Genomic DNA, 20,833 nt, shown 5'->3' on the forward strand with positions numbered 1-20,833 from the left:
CTCGTAGAGCTAACGTACCGACGTCGGTCGAGGATGTCGACCTCCGTTGGAAAGGTACTACAGGAGCACCATCTCTCTCTTGTAGTTGTCTTCGTCGTCAGGACGGTGTGCCCGGTAGCGTATCACGCGTGGTAGCGTTGAGACGGTAGTTGCTTTTGGAGCCTCTGTAGGAAGAGACAAATTCGGCAAGGGTACATGCCGCAGACTCTCTGGACGATCCTCGTACTTCTGATAGCATTAAGCTTCCACACGTCGGTCGAGTCGGCCGGCCACATTCTGGGCGCCATATCGGCGACGGATTTCCGCACCGATATGGACGGAATAGACGTTCCGCCGGCGGCATAGTCGGTATGAAGGTTGACCTTACGGCTCGCCTCAGACATTGCAAGACGAAGGGTGGTCCAAGCTGCTTCCTGGCTGCTCATCTCGACTGCGTCGAGCACTTGATGCCGAGGCGACGAAGCAGGTTGTAATGTCGAAGTCGGGGCATAGCCTCCTCTATACTTTTCGTGCCCGCGCGTTGGCGCGGAATACACAGGCGCCGTCCGTCCTCATAGTCCGGTGCTTGCCGCTAGAAGCCGCCCCGATCCCACAATAACAGCAGCGACGTGGCCTATGTGACGCTGCATTGGTGATCGTCTAGAAACGTCTTCAGGCATTAGACTATGCGTATTACGCGAAATAGGGTGCACACAAAATTTTTAACACAAAACTGTATGCGGAATGCAATGCGAACTTTTATATTTGATTTCGCGCTCATAGCTTGAGCACTTTCGAGACAACGGTTTGGCGCTGGAACTTTCGCAAAGTCGTGTTTGTCAGTCACGCTCGTCGCGAGTTCACAAAAAGTGGAGGAGAGAAACTTCATAACACAAACGTCCAAGTTTTTCATGATGGCCTGCGGCTGAGCACTTGAGTTGTTAACGTTTCTGAAGTACTTTCGCGGCGTTGTCAACGGCAGCCTTTAGTGGCTGCTTCATCTTCCTCGCTTTGCGAGGAAAACTTCCACGTACTTCTTTAGCGAAGCAGAACCATTACAAGCGCAGAGACGGATAGAGGAGTCCACCTCTGTCCTGGTGCCTAATTAAGGCATACGATGGGTAAAGTGTTTTTTCGTTACTAGAGTGAGCATTCATCACAGGAAATAGTTTCGTGGATTTTTCGTGCGATTATCACCAACCATTGCTAGGCAGCAAATCTGTTGTGGGAGCAACGTCTTCACCTGTCGAGATGCTCCTCGAGGTGTGGTACGCTTCCTGAGGGCTGCATCGCTTCTTTCGGTTTGCTTCGAGGCTGCAAATATGATGATATCTTGGAGACGCTGGGCACAACGCCTTTCTTCAGTCTTCGCGTGGCCCTTCTTAAAGTCGGACGGGACGATTAAGTGTCGCTACAAAGTGGAATAACAAGATGTGCTATTTGGGGCCAGTTGTCTCTCGAGATTACCTTAAGCCACTTTTTGCGAAGTTCTTGGTCACTGGGAATTTCGTGGAATGATACTCCGTTTCTTTCCGCCCCGCTCCATGATTTGCAGTGCGGTACGCAGCAGTACGGCATTGGGCAGCATTCGGGGCGCAACCAAACTTCTGAGCTTGGACAGCCGCCTTTTCTCTTTATCGGTAGTGCTGCAGACAACAAAATACCACTTTTAGGCGTGTTGCCTTGAAACAGCGAATTTTCTTTACGATGTAACACATTTAACAAAGAACTTACCCGAGTCGACCAAAAGTTGGAAGAAAGCGCACACAGGCACGGCTGTCTCAGTGAGTGCTAGCAGTTAGCAAAGCACTTTGGGGACACGCACCACACTAGAAAGAACATCAACGGGCAAGCAGAGTTTTAGAACAAGCACGGTAAACTAATTTTGCACGCGGCGGGAAAACCGCAGCGTAGCGGTGTGCACCTGCTGTTGCAGCGAAACGCCGAGTGAGCTATTATGGGACGCGAGCGCCCCTAGGGGAACGCCGAGGCGTTCAGGGGACGGCGGTGAGGGACCGACCGCGCAGGCACAAAAGTTATAGAGGAGGCTATGGTCGGGGTTGTCCGCCTTCATCTGTACGAGCGCCCTATGCAAATTTGAAATTCCACGATTTGACTTATTGACGTAGTCGACGACGTACGCAGCGCACGAGTAGGGGTCGACCACAACCTGCAAATCCATATTGGAGTCCAAGACGGATGCAATCCATGCGTTGAATCCATTGACCCACTTCGTGTACATCCCTTCGCAGAAAAGCGGTAGGACGCTTAATGCCCGCTTGTACAACGCTTAAGTAGTGCGACTCATTGACGATGCCGTTATGGCCCCAGAAATCTTGTATGGAGTCGTACTGGACGGTTGCGAGCCTTTGGTACATTTCGTGGAACTTCATGTTGAGTGCTTCTACTTCTGAGCGGTTGGTGTCGTTCTTCAACGTAGGCGTCAGCACCCGCGTCTCGATCATCGGCCAGAAGGGGGCACCGAATCGGCACTGTGTCTTGGTTGGGTCTCGCTTGTAGCTAGTGTGTGTGTGTGCTGGTGAAGTTGACAACGCTCGCGACGAAGCAAAGACGTGTCGAGTGAAACCAGGAAGTCGACCATCTCAGTAGTTTCGGGCAGGTCGTCGGAGAGGTCCTCGTGGGTGCATCCTCAAGCCAGAGCTGTATGTGGGCATGAGCGCTTCCCCGGTGCTGGAATTCAATCCTCTTGAAGTAGTCAAGCACCCGGTACCGGCCGAATGGCGAGGCTTTATGACTCTGTAGGATGTTCATGATGACACGACGAGCTTTCGAAGTAAAGCGCACAAGCGACGGGATCATTATTCACAAGGTCGGCGCGGTAAAGTGGATGCATTGAGTCCACGTCTACGTCAAGCAGTGGTTGGTCTCGCTTAAGTCTCTCTAGTAACGTAAGCAACCGAGGCCAATGCAGCTCAGAGGCACTGAGCGTGAGGAAGATGGTAGGTTTGCCAAGTTGGCGAATCATGGCGAACACGTCCCGTTTCCTCTGCGCCCAGTAGTAAATGGAGTTTGGTATGCCGCGAAGGAATGCGAGGTCGTGCTGCACGCACTGCTCGAGGAAGTTCTTGTCGTCCAGCATGCGGCGCGTGACGTCCGCGCATTCGCCACGTTGCGGAAAGTAACCGAGAGCCCCTGTGAGATGCGCCAGGCGCATGATCTTGGCAGCCATGTAGAGGACATGCGAAGGAACGACACCGCGTCGGTCCCGGCGGCGCGCTTCACTAGTGGCGTGGCGCGCACTTCGGGGTCGATGCGGCGCGGCTCACCCATGTAAATCTGGGGGAATGACAGTTCTTCAGAGTGGTCGTCGAAGATCAGGCTGGCTGGGCGAATTCCCTCGCCTGCGCGATATTGAGGTAGCGCTGCTCATCCCACACTAAGGTTTCTTGGTTTGCGGTCATGGCGAGCGCCGCATCTACAGGATCATGCACGTTATGCAATCGGGGTCAAGCACCTCAATCTCGTCACGCTCGTTCTCAATCTCAGTCATACACTGTTGTAAGAGCTCCTCGTCCACTGTTATACCGTAGTAGCGGTACAGGGTACTGTCGCACAGCACCCACAGCCACGCACGGATTTGGGAGCGGGTCACCGTGCCGTGCATGTACACGGTCTTGCTCGCGAGGCGGCGCTTGAGGTTAACGTTGATCGCGTGGTCATCGTGAACCGTACGTGGTAGAGCATAAACCATATCCGGCACGCTGACGGGCATGTTTACCACTTGGCCCACGATTCCAAACTGTCCCCCGGCGTACTGAAGACGCCTCACTCGCATGAACGGCACTCGTGGCGACACCATGCGCACACTAATTTGGTTTAACGGCTGGAGGTGACTGGGGATGTCAGGGTAGCAGAAGCCATGGATGGCTACGGGACAGACGAGGCACGCGATTGCTGTTGAGGCTAGTACGACACGTAGAACACAGTAGAAAGGAGTCCACGTCTTGTCCAGGGAAGACGTTGTTTAGCAGAGGCTTGAACGAATCGCGAACGGCTGACAAGTTGCTCCGAAACCAGAGGCGATCGCAAACGCTGCACGCAGCACCGAACGGATCGTTTGTGAACTGGCGGTCAAACTGCCTAGTAGCGTAGTCAACATTGGAGCGTGTGGATCCCCTGTTTTCGGTTAGAAGGCAAGGAGGGAGGTTTGCTGGTGATGCACGCGGCCCTCTGGTGTAGCCCGATATGCTTGCTTGGCCATCGCGGTCTTTGGCGGTTCTCGCGGCATGCGCTTCTGGCGTCTCTTCAGTAGCCGGTACGCTGCTTGGTCCGCGGTCTTTGGCGGTTCTCGCGGCATGCGCTTCTGGCGCGGCATGCGCTTCTGGCGTTTTCCTTTGTCTCACGGCGGGCTCGCTTGGCTTCACGGTCTTTTCCACACCTTTGGGCGCCATCTTCTGGAGTTTCTGTTTCGCGGCGTTTCCGTTGTGCCTGGCGGCCCTTGATTACCCGTTCGGCACGAGCTTCGGGCGTCTCCTGCCGCCCGGTACGCCCGCTTAGCGTCTCGGTCGCTGACGATTCGCGCGTCGCGCACCTGGTCTGTGTCCTGTTGCCTCCGGGTGCGCCTCGACTCACGATCTTGCGCTAGCCGCTCGGCTCGTTGCTCGGACGTTTCCTGGGCACGCTTGAGACGACGAGCGTCGGCACGCCGGTGTTTCTCCGCTGCAATTTGGTTGTCGGTCTTTTCCGTGCGTTGTCTGGGCATGTCTTGCAGAGTGGGTTGTATTTCATCAAGCGGCCATTTATGTTTTGCCCTGCCTCAGACAGCGCTTCCTTTATGTTGAATCGGCCGCATCTGGCTGGCATTGATAAAATTGAGGAGGCGCTGCGTGAGACATGGACGCCATCTGGCAATACATCGGGAAACATGAGCTTGTGCGGAGGGTTTCCTTCCTCCATGGCAGAGGGCGCTCGTCGGCGCGCAGTCGGGGAAACACGAGCTTGTGCAGAGGGTTCCCTCCCTTCGTGGCAGACGTCGTTTGTCGGCGCGCATAGCATGGCATTTTCAGCGCAGCTTAAGAAACTAGGGTCTTTAGAGTTACGTATCTATGTATTTTCTATTAAAGGAACACACCTCCTAAACTTACCTAGTGATGTTGCGCCTCAGATATGCGTAATATTTACTTTTTGATCGATAACGTTCACAAGTATGAACAGTCGTACCAGTTTAAGTAGTGTGGGCGGTAAGCAAGTGGTCCAACTTTGGCCGGGTGGCTGAATCTGTTGACAGACAGACAAACAGAAAGACAGACAGACCAAATTTTCAGCGTTTAAGTTCCCCAAGAAAGACTATCGTCTTTAAAATGGTAATGAGTCGCAAGCTCTGCCAGTGTTGGTAAGTTAGTAATTTCTGATGGGTCCCCAGTTTTTTTGCACCACATCTCGTAACAAGAGATGACCTCTTCCTTGAAGTTGTTGATGCCGTAAGAGCATTGGAGTTCTTCGGCGAGGGCAGTGAACTCAACACGGCTCAAGTGCTTCATTTTTGATGGATGCAGCTGGAAAAGTTTGAAGCTCCTCCCAAAGCAAAGAAGCAGTGAGAGAGTCTAAGTACGGCACATAAGTTTGGCACACACGGTAGTATTTCTCCGGCGACTGAATCCCCTAGTTGTCTCGGTGGGCCTGACGAGAAACTTGTCTTGGTACAGATATCACCACATTTAAGTGATTGGCTGCCTCCCTTGCTGCATTCATAATGTCAGAGAACTCTACAGCGTTTGTCCGGTGGCCGCGAAAAATACGTCGCCGCTCGGTGATGTGGTCATGTACAGAATGGAAGTCTATGGATACGCCTTGCAGAACGTTCCTAACTGGTTCGAGCCGAGCGCTGTACATCGCTACAATGTGCAAGCAGACGATGAAAGATGAGCTTGTTGCGCAGTAGAGGACGTGAGCTTGTTGTCTAGTTGCATCACTCTGGTCAAATGCTACACCGTTGTCACATGTCACGCCGACACCATCGACAACAGTTGTGCGCGTTGAGCCCAGGGAGAGTCGGCGGCAGAGGCCGGCAGTGCTGTGCGCATGCGCCGCAGTGGGAGATCGGGCAGGGACACGCACAGTCTAAAAAAAAACAGCTTTCGGTCACACAGAACTTGCTGGTTATGCGCCCTCAGCAGGTCGAAGCTTATTCTTTGCCGAAGAGGCCTGTGAGCGCAGACGCCTGAAAAAGAGGCTATTACGTCCGAGGCACAAACTTGCAGGTGCACCTAGCAGACCGATCAACGAAGTATAGACTCTTTTTAAATCTAGTTAGAACCGTTGGAACCGTTTTTATCTTATTGCAGCAGTTTGCGCCGTATTTCAAGCGCATATTCTATTACGAGCGAATCGGCAATTGTTATGCTTAAACGAGCCGTACTTTTTAAGCAGCGCTGCTCTCATGCATCTGCCTCAAAACTAAAAGACATGAAAATTTACACTTTTTCATACCGTCAACCTTGGGTGAGCTTTTCGGCGCCCTTGGGGCGTAAACGGGGGACAAGCCAAAATCTTTGGGCCGACCGCACACCCCGCAAACTCCCCCAGCCCCTGGCGGCGCCCCTGCCTACCGCGCTTTATTGGCACACCCGAGAATAGGAAATGCATTCTTCTTCTGTTGAGCCTGTGCGCACTGTCGATCTGATCGTCTTTGTCGTCACGATCGTGGGTGGATGCGGAGAGGGGCGCGGCACTATGATGTGTTTGTATTCTGTTGGGTTCATCCCCCCCCCCCCTCCCTAGAGTTCTAGTGCTATCATTGGTTGCGGCACTGTCTTCTTTAAATTTGGGTTTGAGCGTTTTCAATGTCTTCTTGCCAATAGGTGTTCGTTTAAAGCAATTAGATTACGTGCTTTTGGCACGTAATCATTTCGACGTCGAGCTGCCAAATTTCTTTGTTTTGTCTTTCTCCGCTGCTCTTCCACTTAGACTCCGATATTTGAACCCTGTTATATGTTCTGTGTGCGGCATTTCTCAGCTCTAAGCCGCGACACACTCACTTCCTAAATAGAAAGCCTGATGCGTAACTTATACAATGTCATTTGTTTCGTACCTATACCATTGATGTACCGGAGCACCAGAAACTCAATCGCTGGACGGGCTGCAAATTGCAAGTACACATTGCTAGGATAGCTGGGAAAAAAAAAAAAAAAAACTCGGGAGTGCAGACACCAAAGTCTCGGGTCGTGATATTTTTCTCTTCAGTAATAAACAATTTCTTGGGAAGCCCAAGAACACCCGTCATTTACACGATCTCATCTCTATTATCGAAATAAACGCAATATCTACTATATGCAGAGCCGCGTTTAAATTTTACCGCCAGCATCAGTGAATAACCATTGAGTGACGAAAATGATGAGTTCCCGACGTCACGGAGGTCACGTGAACCACTGAAACGGTGACTACAGCATACTGATGATTTCGCACGTGTGCGAGTGCTAGACGACGCCGGGTTTCTTTTGGAGACGCATGCTTCATATTTCGGTATTGCACCTGGAGGTGTAAAATTCACATCGCCGTCAGCGTCGCCATCGTCCTCATCGTTGTCAAGCGACTACGTCGGCAACCGTGACCACGACGTTGAGATAGTTGAGAATCACTTTGTTTGACCCAGTGGCGTCGGCATCGGACGCCGGAGGAGAGAACGACCACGAAGAAACCGCGCAAGACACCTCGCGTGCAGAAAGTTCAGAACGGCGAGATTGCTTGGCTATTGTGAAGTTGATATAATCTGGTGGTATCGTTCTGTGGAATTAAATTTAAGCTGAGGACACTGCAGTAATGGTAGAGAACTTGTTCGTTTTAGGGAAAGTTTATTTGCGGCGTTCGCTGAATGTTAATATTGCGGCGGTTGGGGCGGTTATTCTTCGTGGTCCATGCTTCGCCTACCTCAATTGCCATGCGGCGGCGTGGTATCTGCTGAGGTTTCAGGAAACGCTATTCCCCCAGCTCGCGCGATGTGCTTAGCTCGATCTCCGGGAAACGCTGCCGTAACGGCAACATGGTGGACACGGCTAGCGGGCAGTGTTGCCAGATGGCACAGAGTGACAAAGCCGGAACAGACGGATGTTATAGCCCAAAATTAGCCAACCATGCAGTCGGGCCTCGGTAGCTTGTAGCCCAAATGTAGCCATCATTTCTGCTAGCGTAAAATGGCAAGAAAATTGAGTCATGGATACAACCTAGCAATGTTTTCATTTGCAATAAACGCGTTAACTGAAAGCATCAAATACACGACCAAACCAGGTGTTAGGATAGACTAGCACACAGCAGAGAAAGTAAAAAAAAAAAATATCGCAAATGCAAGCACCAAGGACACGCTTAAGTAAAGGGGTTAATCACACGAAGAAAAAATATCAAATAAAAATAATTCGCCATGGTTTCCCAGTGGCTAAGGTATAAAATTATCTAAAGCTCTACAGTATAGTGTTTCTAACCAACATGATGATGATCGTATGGTGCTCTTTGTAACGGGCGGACGTAAAAATTATACCCGGTGCAGCACAACGCCATGGACGCAGATGCGGGAAAAAAAAAAAAACGTTGCCCCAACAGTTAACAGTTCGTCGAACGTGCCGCGATTCTCGAAACACGCTTTTTTTTTTTACGATTCCGGATCCACACAAAATTGTAGGCCAAAAATAGCCACATAGCCAACCCATATAAAATTTAAGTAGCCAAATTTGGCTACAAACAGCCCCATCTGGCAACTCTGCTAGCGGGCCGGAGCCAATTTCCGGCGCAAGCCGTGCTTCTCCCTCCCGGCGTTAGAGGGGTTTGACCGCGCGAGCAAGCGTCACCAGACGCGCCTTGATTGGCCTCCCGAGTGTCCCCCCCCCCCCTCTCTCCACCCGAGCTCTAGGCCGCTGCGCGCTTCCTCGCCGCGGCAGATGCTCACAGGCTCGCAACGAGCTTACGTGGGACCTTGGCTCTCGCGACGGCTCGTTCTGGTTTTTGGCGTACCGCTACCCGGTTAGCCCTAGCGCAGCGGGCGCGCGTACTCCATGGGGCTCTTGCGTTACCCAGGGGGAGCTGCAAAAGTGGTGCTAAAAAGCGCCCTCAATCCGAAACTGGGTAAGTGCCAAGCTCGGTCGTCTGCTTCGGGAAGCACGTTTACAATATGGACCCGCCACTTTCGGTTGTGTTGTACCACGGCTTGCAGCGAATATCGGGCTCCGAAGATTTTTAGATGGGTGGCATGCTGCGTAAAGGCAAGAAATTATGCAACGCCGAATACGTGTACGCCGTTCAAGAAATAAGCGGCGAAGTTTTAGCGCGGTGTCAATCGCAACTGAAGCGAGTCACTCACGTGCGAAGTTGAACTTCAGGTAAGGTTTGCACGCTGCTAGATTCAGGCGCACAAACGCGAGGAAATGCTTTCTATAAATGAATTCACAGCAGCGATAAGCAGACATGTGTACGGAACTGCTCGAGCGCACGACGGTACGCGCCGCGACGTCAGCGGTCTTTCAGCATGCCGCGAAACGGCGGGTCTCCTGCGATCTTTGTTGACTGCATGCCGCTGGACAAGCCTGCGCTGTAGTAGCGGCCATCTGTCCCTTTAGCAATTGATAAATAACTGATGCAATGCACATAAGCTCGCAGTAACGTACGTACGTGCGAATCGCGCTGCACCGCGAGCTCGTGCGCTGCTCGCTTGATGTAGCTTTTAATGACTCGCTCGAGCATCGATGTGCTGTAATCAATACTACCTTGCTGTGCTGCCTCAACGTGCTGGCTTGAGGTCAAGGATGAGCACATTCAACTATCTAACCTTTGCTGCTCGTAGTGGGGTAGTGAATTGTCACCGAATCAAGCCCGACCATTTGTGATCATTTGCACACACCTGGTCACTTCGCACCGGTCGAATTGCTAATTGTCTCTGTGGCCTGGTCTCGAATCGTGACCAGGCCACGTGACCTGCTGCTATGTCGGTCTTCCATTTCGCTTACCCAGCGCGACGAACTGCAGTTTATCCAGTGCGCCCGACGCTCCACTTCGTGAGGCCTTGAAGGAAAACGGTAGAATATGATGTTGGGATTCAGGCCTTGATGGCAGCCCACGACGCAGCAGTAACGACGGTGACGCTTTTTCGAGGCTGGGCTAGGTCTCCGGATCGGCATCGCGGATTCCTTCTGCTTCCAGCATTACGTCCCACGGCACACGGAGAGTCCGTTTTCGTATAACTATAGGCTGCGGCCAGCTTATGGCCTAGTCGCCATGGTCTGTGAGAAGTGACGAGCCTTTTCGCACTCGAAACAGGGCAGAAAAAAGTGCGAAAAAACGCGCGCTAGGAACGTGCTTCGCCACAGCCAGGGCTCAATACTATCCAAGCTGGTACTACCCAGATGACGTTTTTCGCCGCCACTAGGCGCCGCTACTATACCTCAAACTCCAGCGCAAGACGATCATGCGGTGAGCTCTTGTACGCAAGCGCCGTGGCTGTCGCGCTGTGCTTATCTTTGGGTGAGTGCCCTTATCTCATCGTCGATCGCCGGGTGCGCCTTGTCTCCACATGTCATACCGTTTGCCTGTTTCTCACTGTGCACTCTCTAACCGTGGTAGTTCCTTCGGTAATGAAGACATTGGCACCGCAAGCCCAGTGGTGGTATATTAAACTGAACGGCGTGCTGAAGAAACAAATCCATGCAACTTGCAACAGATAATGAACGTGCGCGGCCGCGATTGCAGGTGTTTGTGCGTACGCATTCGTCGATAATGGGAAATGCGTGTCGGCGTATCCAACATTCCATACTGCTTGCCTCAACAGCTAACAAACTGCAGCATGCGTACTTCCCTCGTATGAAGTATCGCCCAGCCATCGTGTTCTTTTTAGGGAAATGAGGGGACCGGGAGAAAAGGCGGTAAGGCCTGACGAGGCCCCGGTGCCCAAACAGTTGGCAGTAATAGAAAAGAAAGGTGCCACAAATATGTCAAAAACAATGCTACAATGCGCACAGTAGCACAAACTTAATTAGGGAAAAAGAGAAACATGTGCAAGCTGATACTCGAGCAAAGTCATACACGTACAAATACAATGTATACATGACTGGTGAATTAAGCCACAAAATATGCGACTACAGTAATTGTCCGCAACAAAGATAGAGAAAAACACAAACAAACGGTGGATTACATTTTTACATTTGAATTTCGCCTTCAATCAAACGTCGGTTCGTGTTTTTCTTGGAACACATTTTCAGATAAAAAGAAATCATCACTCAAAGGAAATTTGTTGAGGGCTTTGGGTACTTGAAAAGTTAGTTTTTGTCTACCATATTTCGTGTGCGTTCGCGGAACTCGTAGTTTTACCTCACAAAGGTTGTAACTTATAACCCTGTCAGTAAACAACAGTACAAACGGTTTCGATGAATGTATTGCAACAGCCGTAGATAATACACTTGGTCAGCTTGTAGCATGCGATGTTAAACAAAGGTGTACGTAAATATTGTGGTGCACCGTAATAGCACGCAAGGCTCTTTTTTGTAGCTGTAGTAGTTTATGGTAGTTTGAAGACGTAGCCGTACCCCATACAAGTTTACGATATGACAGTTTTGAAAAAAAAACTGCGTTATACATTGACACGTTTAACCGAATAGGAAAGTGTTTAGAAATACTGAAAAGCAGACCAACAATTTTGCTCAGTTCGGAAGCAAGTTTTGACATATGTACAGACCAAAAAATTTTCATTGAACGACACGCGGAGAAATTTTTAAGAAACCTGACTGATTTGTGTATTATAATAAATCTGTATAGAATAACGTTCCACGGTGTTGATCGGCTTGAAGAGAATATAGTTTTTTTATATTTAAACTAAGCTTATTTGCGTATAACCAATCACGAAGCTTCAGTAAATAAGTGTTAACCATGCTTTGGAGGGCGGTTAATGAGCGGGAAGAAAAGAAATGATTTGTGTCGTCACCATACATTACCAGATCTGGAAAATTATGTATATCGGCTAGGTCATTGATATTGTATGTAATGAATAAAAGGCCCTAGTATTGATCCCTGCCGGACACCATGCATTATTGTTTGTGCATCGGAGCAGATGTTATTTGTTCGTACGTATTGGGACCTATTACTTAGATAAGTTCTCAACAGTTTCAGGGCAATACCGCCAACCCCGTAGTCACAAAGCTTCTTAAGAAGAGTGTCATAATGTACGAAATTAAAGGCCTTGCGGAAATCTAAAAATAGGCCAAGCGTATATTTTTACATTCAATATTATATATTTTGTCTTTAACAACAGTGCTTGTTCAGTGGACCTATTTTTTTATAAACCCATACTGTGAATCAGCAATGACATTGTATTTATGCAGGAAATTGGCAATCCTAGAGATAATAACGCCTTCAAAAATTTTGGTAGAACAGGTATTGGGCTTTGTCAACAAGCTGAGGCATTCTTTGCAAGACACCCGCTCATTAACAGCTCTCGATAGGTATCCGCCAACCATCGCTAGTGCTGCACATTCTGGCGGACGAAGCGTTTCTTTGTACCGGGTAATGTGGTTGAACAGCGCTGCTATCGCCTCTTTGGGAAAATTTTTTGGATGGTTCTGGCGTAGTACTTACGCTCAGTTGCCGGCGTAGCGATGAGCATGTGCTATCTTCCGTGTCCATCACGTTGCTGTTTGTCGACGTTGACCCAATGCCTGTCTTCAGAGACTTTTCTGTTCCGCACAAAACTGCCCGTGAGTCCGATTATTGCTTCCAGCAGACCTCCTCAACCACCCCAAAAAAGATTCAATGGCGTCAGACGAGAGCTTTCTAGTCAGAACAAATCGAAAGTGCATCTCTCTCAGCAAGCATCTGACGCATACCACGTTTGACACATTCAAACTTGGAGCCACTTCTCTGGAAGTTCTTAATCCCTCGGAATTTTATGACATGAGATGCCCGGGACCTTTCCACAACAATACGCCATACCACTGGGCATCAACTCGCAAAGCGCCCTATCAAACCACTTAAAGTAGCACAACTCACTCGTGCCCACGATGTCTTCTTTTCGGCCAGAAGGCTCTCATCTGCGTTGCTGCTAGACGTTCTCAATGCGGCACCGACTACCCTACCGCAGCTAACCGCGTCAATCGAAGGCAGAAGGTAAGGTTTTTTTCCCAGCCGTGGACTGCTGCAGAACGGTGATCTCTCAGAAAACCAGCGAACCGTCGGCAGGCGAGGCAAATTAATATTGTCTCGATTTGACACTAATGGAGACGCGCACACGCAATTTTTCCCGCCTTTAACCATGCACGGCGGCTAGCGAACTATTCTGGGGTAGCAGCGCCCCTACGGGTGACCTGCGGAGAGGTCAGGCAAGGAGGTTGAACGGCGCTCCTGGAGTGATTGCGTGGGCACAGAAAGTATATAGGAGGCTATGGTGTAGCTTAGCGAGCGATCATTGCGAACTCCTAATACTCTTGCGTAGTCGAATTCCCGGCAATTTAACGCCCAGCCTCTTGCAAACTGGAAAGCCCAAGTAGAGATTACAGACGTTTCTTTATGGTCATACCATTGTGATGCTGTAGTGGTCGTACTATCATCATCACAGCTTCATCATCTCATTTGTTCGTTATTACTTTCCACAACTTTGCAAAATTGTGCTTGCAAAAATGTGCTTGTACCCATTGGGCTCCCTCCATCTTGTAATCTCTCTTGCGTCTCTCAAAGGCAATTTTTTTCACTTGGAAATGTGCAATTAGGTTCTCCAAAAGCTCGTTTTTCTACTCCAAAACGCAATTTTGGCTGCTCCCAAACGGCCTCGGTCAATCACATCACTGCTTACATGCAGCAGATATGTGTTCGAAATAGATGTGAGCGCCACGCATGGCTATTTGAGGATAAGGTGTGTGAGATGAACGGAACTCCACCTAGGACCTACCGCGGTGGCTTAACGTCGGGTACGAGGTCGCGGGATCATATCACGGCCGTGTCCTGTGCATTGGGGGGCTTCAATGCCCACACTACGGCGTGCCTCATAATAATATGGTTTGGGCACGCTAAACCCTAGAATTGAAACCTAAAAATGGTAATGAGTCGCAAGCTCTGCCAGTGTTGGTATATGCTGAAGGGAGCAATTTCAGTTTTCTTGCCCATGTGAGTGCCGCTACGGTGACGAAAAATTATATGTTGCACTAGTTAAACATGATGTTACAATGACGAATACAAGTCCGCTGACTGCCTGGACGTAGACCACATAGAGGCATCCACAAAGCTAAGACTGCTACTTTCTGGCTCGCAAGATATCGCAGGCATTGAAAAGCCGAATGTGATCGAATTACGGAAGAGCGTAAACGTCACGCCTCGCCCACGAACAGACGACCGCTAATGACAAGGCATTTACGCCTCACAGTCCCTGGAGCATGAAGCGAGCGTCCTTATCAAGCCGCCATTGCGCTCAAACCCTGTGGCGGCTCGTTTGATGGCTGACATTGGGCGAAGGGCTTGGCCTGAACGTGCGTGCTCACATGGGCCAGACATCTTGCTCAGTTTCCGAGTACGGTGTGGCCGCATTGATGCGGCGCTGATAGCGTCCGACATCAGAAGGAAAAAAACTCTGAGGGTCCAAGCTTACCACACCTATTCTCGATTGGCACAGGTGTGTGGGGCCACACTTAAGAATGCTCGACACAAGTTGCGCCTCGAGGGGGTTTTGTGCTGCCATGGCAAGGAAAACTTTGTCAAGCAGGGAAGCTCTCCTGGCGGTTTCGCAAAGTATGAATACACATATTTTTGCACACGGTTTCTCTGTGCAACTGTTTCCTGCCGCTTACTTGAGTACAACCAGCAGACACTATCAGGCTTGTGCCTCCCTAACAGGGCAACGCCCAACAAGCTTTTGATTCCCATTAAAGAGCTTCCCGAGCTCTGGGCGAAAAAATGGTGAATTAGCTTTTCGCGGCTCGGTGGCCATGTGTGTGGTTGAAAAACTGCATTTCCTTGGGCGGCCGAGTTTCGCGAAAAATTGGCGAACGCTAGACTAGATGCAGTGGAACATGGCTGTTGATGGCTACTTATGCGAGGATCTACTCAAACCAGGTTTTAAGCCTGCCTACATTACAACATTATTCCACACAAATTGTCCTCGACAAGTTCACCGACGACAGTGCAGTGCCAATCGAGAGCGTACGTGTATCGGCGGTACCGACATTACAAGGTGTCGGTACTTCCACGCGAGACGATAATAATGATAGCAGCAACACAAGCGACCTGGGTCGTAATCCTAGTCATACTAAAATGCATTGTGACAAGGAAGGAAGACAACGATGTGGCGATCACTTTGAGCTACGCTAAAGGTAACATTCTGCATTGCTGTATGCTGCTAATCTTTATTAGGTGTGTACATTATGAAAAGCACAGAACGTTTGTCTTGCCCCATTGTTTTTTACTCTGACATTCATTCGAGAATCCAGACCACAACTCGGCCAAACGGCCACCTTGCTGGATGCTATTAATATGAATTTTACTATTCAGCACCAGTTATTGTTATCTGTGCTGATCGCAGCAGCATCAAGTGCTCAGTCTGTACATTTTATTACAGCCTCTGTGTAGTCGATGTATGTGACCTGACTCATGCTTCACTAGCTCAACCATGCGCATTTGATTTGATACTATTTTTACGCTCATACAGCTGACAGCGGCTACCCCCTGGAACCATGGCTCCTGACTCCGGTCCCAGGCCATCCTTCCGCTCACATTGCTGAAGGCAGGTACTGCACACGCTTCCATGCGGTCCGTAGTGGAGCGCTGCATTGGACTTCTGAAGAGCCGCTTCCGCTGCCTTCAGAGGTACCGTGTCCTCCACTGTGAACCAGACCGCGCAGCCAACGTCGTTGCAGCGTGTGCAGTGTTGCACAATTTGGGTCTTGCTGAAGGTGACAGCGCGTTTGATGAGGTTGATGATGATGACAGAAGCAGTGACAATTGAAACGGTGGCCCCCTCCCACAGGGAGTTCCCCGAGCGAGGGCAGCACGCATAATGTATCTGAAAGGATGTGCTGCCCGGGACAATATAATTCGATTATTTGGAACCACACGGCAGCAGCACCAGCACTACCTGCGATGGCGAGTGCGTCGGCAGCAGCATAGACAGCAGCAGTAAACGTGCCTGCAGTGTCAGGCACATATGGCTAATAAAGAGAAGGAACGAACATGAAGGCGTATTGGCAATTTGTGGATAGCGTGCTATTTGTTGTGTTATACAATATGCTAAATTACCACCATTGCTTTCACGTAGCCTGTATCAATGAGCTGTCACTAGGGAGATGATTGCATCATTCCACTGCGACACTACATGACCTTTCACTTGGTAGCTGTGGATAGACAACGCTGTGGTCATTAGCAGAATGTTGTAGCCACTTCTCTGGGCAGCAGGAGTTTGCCGGTTTGATTTGATGCTGCTGCTGTTGCTACTGACCCTTGATGCATTTATCTACTGGCATCACCGCCACTGTCACCGCCGTCTGCACTGTGCATGGGAGGGAGGATATTGGACTTTTGTCTCCTCGCTTCCTGCTTGTGCTGCAGCAAAGCACAACACTTTTCGCTCTACCATATGTAGTGTCCTCGCACACCTTGCAAGCCCTCCACAGCTTTGCCACATAGCCTCTGCACAGTTCCTTTTCAACAGGCCAAGTCGTGCTGACACACATCGCCTGTCAAGCACATGATTCTCCCTTGGATGTGTATTTGTAAATAGTCATATCAAGTGCCAGTGATGTTATTGAAACTCGTTTCTTCATGTCCCCACAGTAAAAAACAATTGCAACACATCTTCAGTGTCATGTTTATTCAAAGTGAATAACAGTCATGATACAATGTAAACAGGGTACGCTTTCACAGTGCCAAAGTGACAGTACGGTTTCCACTAAATGGGATCTATTACATTGTGAAATGCCGCTGGCACACATTAAACCACAGAAGTGTCTGACATTGATATTGTTTTTCTTTGGGCTCATTCACAACCATTCTCGTTCACAGCACAAAAGGTATTGCAAGTCTTGCCTGTTATGCATCCGCCATGTTTGTAGCACAGAATAGATGTTATTTTCAATGACTAGTACCGTATAAGACCACCAGCGTGAAAGTGCAGTCACGTGCTTTTACGGAACGACACACGTGAGAAAATACTGTGCACTTTGAGAATCTGCCATATAACAATGCCAACAAGACAGCCTGGCGGTGAATGTGGTAAAATAATGGCCACATCGATGGCTACGTTGACTGTATCAAAAATTGTTCTCAACAACAATGGAGACTAGGTTGCATTGCTATCACCGATACGGCCGCCTGATATATCACTAACTATTGCAAGTAACATGTACTTGTTGGTAAAAGAAATATGTACACTTGTGCCTTCCATAGAGCAAACAAATTTGAAATTGGAAACACGACATACAAATAGCATGGAAATCATAACAGTGCATTTCAATGCCTGTTATCACGGCATTTGTGTGAAACACTTTTGTGGCTAAAATAAAAGTGACCACATAGTCAACATGTTCCTTGAAAAGCAGCAAAAAAAATTACACACCTGACCAAAAGGATGAAACATTCATTAGACATACAGTTCACTCACTGCCATTCTCACTGAGACAAACTTACTCAGCAAGTGGAACTCTACACATAACAAAAAATTGCAATAAATTAAGTATTATGTGAAACGCAACACATTAAAAAAATAAGATAATAACAGAACATGTAATGTTGACAACTCTCACAAACTACGGCTGAGGGGGCTCGCGGAGGCCATAGCCTCGCCCATGGGCAGAGACCACGAGCTGGCGCAAGGTGGTTGCGATGAGGGCAGTCGCCTCCCGCAAGCCCCTCATCTCCACTGCCAGCTGCTGCTGCACCGCGCGAGAGGCAGTCAGCTCCTCCACCAGCTACTGATGATGCTGCGAAAAAAAGTGCACCGACTGCAGCTACAGGATACGAAATTAAATTTTTTGTTTCATAGTGTTTGCAAGGGTTACACTTTCAGCTTGGTTACTTATAGGGCAGTGAGGACGTATGCATATGACGTGAGAAGTTGAAGTGCGAACTCTACAAACATTTCTAAGACAGAAAATGCTACCAAGCCACCTTTGTCACTAAGTCAATGTCTACAAAAGATGAACCTACACTTACCTACAAAAGATGAACATGTTGTGGTGGTACATGCAACCATGGAAATGTTTTGTAACTTGCGAAGTAACACAATGAAAAAGCACCTCACAGAGGTACATAAGTACACGAACCAATGAAAACTTGAGCACAATGAATGCAGCAGATGTCACTCATGAATAATCAGGTTGAAAGTTACATTATCCTGCACACTAATGCGCTCTTAATATATGGCAACCTGAGCGAGTTGTACGTACCTGCCCGTTTTGATCAAGCAGCATCCGGTGGAAGCTGACGGCCTCCATGTTTGCTGCCTCCCCCTGCTGGCCCTGCCTGGCGTATTCAGATGCTGCCCTGCAGGCCGCATCCTCTAGTGGCTACTGCTGTCGAGGAGGCCTGCGGGGCTGCGGCTGAGCTGATGGTCCTTAAAAATTAAATGGCCAAAGAGGATAAAAAGTTTGTTGTGCTCTTCGATGTTGAACATTCACTGGTTCATTATCATAGCTGGAAACATAGGAAACTATTCCCGGCAACAAACTGTCGGCAATATAAACCTTATATGTGGATAAATAAATAAAGCGACACCACAGCAGTACGAAATGCTGCACCAATGTTAATTTCTACACGACTACTTGAACGCTACAGAAGCTGCATGACAAGTGGTATGTTTAGTAAAACAATATAGTTTCGTCTTGCACACTCTCTCTCATTATGGCAGGGACTAGCTGTGTTTTTTGTAGGTGACTATGAGAAATAATTTTTTTCTGTTTAAAAGTTCACAACAGGCAGTACTTTGTTCTGAAGGCTTCGCATTGCAATTGCTGTTAAAGTGTCTTACGTGCAGTGCCGCTCGTCCCCGGCTCTGTGCCCACGGACACTTGGGGTGGGGCTGTCGGGAGAGGCACGCGGGCGGCAGCGGCCTCCTCCTCACTGGAGCTTGCCTGCTGCAACAAAGCATAGTAGAAACACTCTGTGAGCTTTGCATCCAATGAATACGATTTCAATACTGTTATTGTTGCTTCAGTTCCATGAAATGTTTCCCTAGTCTATTCAGATTTATTCCCTCTGTACAGAACATGAACTAACTTACTCGTGACTACACATGCTTCACGGAGTAACGAACCATATAATCAATAACAGGACGTTTCTGAACAGCATTGGTTTCTTATGTTATTCTAGTGGGGCCAGATTTTCATTTCTGCAAAGTATGTATGGATATCATATGCTGGCATGTGTTCTTAATAACAGACATAAGCCCACAGTACTAAAACATTCACCACCTCTGAACATGTATAACTTCCCCAAACCGGTCCACATAGCAACACAAAACGCTACCCACCTCGGCGTCATCCGCGAAAAAATCCACCGACGCGTAGCCTGGGGCGGTCTGGCTCAAAACATTAATCACGCGGTCCTCCAGCCCGCCCAACCTGCCGCCTCCGGTTTTTCTCCAAAAGCATGAACACAGTGAGCTTACGTTCCGATGCTAGCTGCGGGCTCATCTCTTCTCGGATCCAACTTGCGCGGCAAGTTTTTTTTTATGTCTTATAGTATCCGCGCCCAATACTGGCGCCAGCGCCGTGCTGTTTTCACAGCCGGCCCTAGCGCGGTAGTTAATTCATGCCACAGTGCTTTTTTTATGAGCAGCACTCATACTTGGGGAGAGGCTTGTGACGCCTCTCGCCAAGTACGACGGGTGCTGCTCCATAAACTCAACAAGCAGAGTGGTTTGAGCTGCCGATACGCGGGGTCCCTTTGGAGGTGCCGCCATTTTTTCGTACTTTCAATTTTCGCCGGACCGCAGCAAAGTAATACAAGCAACAAGTCGTATCGTTTCACATATTTCACCATGCCCTTAAAGAATAGCGGTTACACTTACTCAATGTTTTGTAACATCACAACATAATCACTGTTTTTCTGAAACGTAATAAACTTCACAAACAAACAAAATAACAGATCATTTTTCCCGGTTAAGTCCACTTCCAACATGTAAGGGGGATTTATTACTGCGCACTTCACCCACATCCGGAGACAGACAGTTCAGATCGTTGTGAAAAGATAAGGTTTGCTTACCAGTATCTGTTGCGACGTACTGCTTTTCAACCTTCATCGATTCTTGGTTATCCTGTGCGAATAAAAGCAAATGTGAGCATCCCGCGACCACCGCAGATGTTCAGATGCGACTATCTAGGCATTAGGCACAAGAGGTCGATGTTTACTCACCTTGCGCTTCGCTTTCACGGTTTCCATGATGTTCACAGCTTCCGAAATTCTTCTCGGGCGAAAGCACACCACGGAGGCCAAGACTCATCTAATCGTGCAGCGTTACGGGCAAAGGTGCACTAAATGCGGGCCACGGCACTGATAGCCGCTTCTACGTAGCCGCCATCTTACCTGTGCACAGCGAAATAGCTCGGACGCGGAATCGATGCGTGTGTGACTACAGCTGGAAAAATGCGAATACTTGCAAATAATTGGCAATACGCGTCTGCCACTTGCGCGTCAAAACATTACAAAACAATTTTAGCATCAGATAAAAACAATTATCCATTTATTATGCGTTTATATCTAACATGAAGTTGCTATACGGCCCCTTTCGGAGTAAAAAACAAGCAAAACGTGCTTCAGGCAAATATGGAGGCTGCTGATTGGCCTGTTTGAAAAACGTGGTGTCCCGCCCCCATACGCTTGTTCGTCAGGACGATTATGAGGTCAGGAGTTTGGAATCAAATCAATTTCGAATCAATTTACGTTATAA

At 48.9% G+C, this 20,833-nt stretch overlaps 1 long non-coding RNA gene across 1 annotated transcript; it reads right to left on the reverse strand.

Annotated features, from left to right (window-relative positions):
• Window positions 1–19,424: 19,424 nt before the first annotated feature.
• LOC125943635 (uncharacterized) lies at window positions 19,425–20,418 on the reverse strand. Its single transcript, XR_007465807.1, has 3 exons — window positions 20,299–20,418; window positions 20,149–20,200; window positions 19,425–19,523 (listed from the first exon to the last, which is right to left on the reverse strand). It is a non-coding gene; the product is annotated as an uncharacterized LOC125943635 (long non-coding RNA).
• Window positions 20,419–20,833: the final 415 nt, after the last annotated feature.

The sequence above is a fragment of the Dermacentor silvarum genome, chromosome 2 (genome assembly GCF_013339745.2).
Source record: "Dermacentor silvarum isolate Dsil-2018 chromosome 2, BIME_Dsil_1.4, whole genome shotgun sequence".
Lineage (NCBI taxonomy): Eukaryota > Metazoa > Arthropoda > Arachnida > Ixodida > Ixodidae > Dermacentor > Dermacentor silvarum.